Below are 2,623 nucleotides of genomic sequence, written 5' to 3'. Positions count from 1 at the left end.
GCTTCATGATCTTGATCTCCATGAAGGGAGAGAGGATCCCCAGGAAGGAACAGAGCTTCCTTTTAGACTCAAGCTGGGGTCTCCTGGAAGTTGGAAAAGACCCTTGGTCACTGAGGATCTCATGGGATCGTGCTGCTCCAGAGGCTCGAGAGTCCTGGGTGCGGGGAGGGTGTCACTGCACAGTCTGAAATGGAAGGGAGGACCCTGGAAGGGAAGGGGAGGAACAGAAAATGGAGAGGAATGAAACAGAATAAACGCCTCTTCTCTCTCCCATCCCCAACCCAGCAAGAACTGTTATCAGTGGGGAAACTCCCCACCATGAACGGCAGAGACCACAGAGACATTTGCCTCATGCTGAGAAGTAAGGTGACCAGACACCAAGTGTGAAAAATCAGAGACTTTCACCAGATGCATTGGTGGTATAGTGGTGAGCATAGCTGCCTTCCAAACAGTTGACCTGGGTTCGATTCCCAGCCAATGCAATGATGTGATGATTCCTTCCCTGGGAATTGGTTTAATTTCAGTCACATTGTATCAGTTTATCAATGGAATGAGAAAACCAGTGTCCCAAATCCCAACAGGTCATTAAACACCCAGTGGAGGAAGAAAGGGGTGGGACTATATAATAAGCAGTTGGAGTCATCCTGGTATTACAATGCTTGGTTTATTTAAAAAAAAATCCTTTAGTTCCCTCTCCCTTTTAGACTCAGAGCCTTTAAGGACAGAAGGGACCAGTGTGATCATCTAGTCCGACCTGCTGCACCTTGCAGGCCAAAAGACCCCACCCACCCTCTCCTGTAATAGACCCGGGAGGGGAGGCAGCTCCGTGCTCTGCCCCTACCCCAGGCAGCACATGGAGGCCCTCTGCTCCCCTCCCCAATGCGTGTGCAGAGATGTGCCAGCAGCACTGAGGTGGCTCCCTGCCCACTCTGCCTCCATCCCTCCGTGCCGCTCCCAGAAGTGGCTGGCATGTCCCAGCATCCCCTGGAGTGGGGGGAGTGTCTCCACGTGCTGCCCCTGCCCCGAGCACCAACTCTGCAGCTCCCATTGGCCAGGAACTGTAGCCAATGGGAGCTCTGGGGGCAGCACCTGCAGAGAGCAGCACATGGAGATCCCCTGGCCCCACTCATCTAGGAGCTGCTGCCAGAGGGTTGTGTGTCCCGGTCACTTTGGGAGCTGCACCACCCCTCCTGCACCCCACCCCCACCCCCAGCGCAGAGCCCACACCCAAATTTCCTCCCAGTGCTTTGCTTGTCTTCCTTTCACCAGAACCATCCTTCTTCTCCTGGGCTGCAAGTAGCCACCCCTGGGAAGCCAAGAGGCAGGCACAGGATTCTGCAAGATAAGTGTCCCACAGTGCCGTGATGGACAGTGTGATGAAGGTAAGTCTTCCCGAGGCACGATGAACTGCAATGCGGCGAACCACTGGCCAGGCGGTCCAGGCGAAGGGCATTCACTGGAGGTACAAGCTTGTGAGTGACTCCTGAGCACAGGGCCCCTTCCCCTTTTAAGGACCTGCTCCTCATGGCCTGCGACTGGAGATGACTTGGCTGCATCTGGTGGGTCACACTCCACCTTGGGCAGTGTCCATGCTCTGGGTGTGTGATCGCTGCCTAATGAGAGTCCCAGACACCTTGTCTATCTAGGAGCTCTTCTGATCTTCCAGCTGTTCAACCAGCCCCTTCATCCCACAAGCATTGCAGGAGGGAGCGGGAGGGGGAGGGGGGAGCCACTTCACAGGCATTCAGAGAGGGAGAGGAGACAAAAATGGGAATGGGGGAAGTATAACAGACCTATTGAGCATAGAAATCACTGCTGCTCCTACAACAGCAGGGACAGGCCACTAGGAGCTGGGAAAAGGAAGCCATCATGTTTCTGCCTGGTTTTGAACCATGGACCTTTTGCGTGTTAGGCAAATGTGATAACCACTACACTACAGAAACTCTGTTGCAAGGCTCTGCCCCTCCCTTCATAAGAACAGAAGAATGGCCAGACTGGGTCAGACCAAAGGTCCACCCATCCCCATATCCTATCTGCCAACAGTGGCCAATGCCAGGTACCCCAGAGGGACTGAACCTAACAGGTAATGATCAAGTGATCTCTCTCCTGCCATCCATCTCCACCCTCTGACAAACAGAGGCTAGGGACACCATTTCTTACCCATCCTGGCTAATATCCATTAATGGACTTAACCTCCATTAATTTATCTGCAAAAAGAACAAGGAGAACATGTGGCACCATAGAGACTAACAAATGAATTTGAGCATAAGCTTTTGTGGACTAAAACCCACTTAATCGGACGCATGCAGTTAAAAATACAGTAGGAAATATATATACACACAGAGAACATGAAAAAAATGGGTGTTGCCATACACACTATAACGAGAGCGATCAGTTAACATGAGCTGTTATCAGCAGGAGAAAAAAACCTGGTGTTGGGAGGGGAAAAGGAGAAAGGACAAAGGAAGCAAGAGATCAAGAGAAATGAGGGAGGGATGGCTGGAGGAAAAGTTGAAACAAAAAGGACTAACCCCAATGTCCCCAGTGATTCTAAGAGACAAAATCCCAGGTGAGAAATAAAATTCTGTCTCCTTAAGCTCGTGTTTTCCATGCCTAGAATTCA

The 2,623-nt window shown here is 51.6% G+C and overlaps 2 non-coding genes across 2 annotated transcripts; one reads left to right on the top strand and one right to left on the bottom strand.

Moving 5' to 3' along the window:
* Positions 1–410: 410 nt before the first annotated feature.
* TRNAG-UCC lies at positions 411–482 on the top strand. The gene has a single exon. It is a non-coding gene; the product is annotated as a tRNA-Gly (tRNA).
* Positions 483–1,870: 1,388 nt separating this feature from the next.
* On the bottom strand, positions 1,871–1,943 carry TRNAV-AAC. The gene has a single exon. It is a non-coding gene; the product is annotated as a tRNA-Val (tRNA).
* Between the last annotated feature and the right edge of the window lie 680 nt (positions 1,944–2,623).

The sequence above is a fragment of the Mauremys mutica genome, unplaced genomic scaffold, assembly GCF_020497125.1.
Source record: "Mauremys mutica isolate MM-2020 ecotype Southern unplaced genomic scaffold, ASM2049712v1 Super-Scaffold_100084, whole genome shotgun sequence".
In the NCBI taxonomy this organism is placed as follows: domain Eukaryota; kingdom Metazoa; phylum Chordata; order Testudines; family Geoemydidae; genus Mauremys; species Mauremys mutica.
This window is presented reverse-complemented; position numbering and strand designations above follow the sequence as displayed.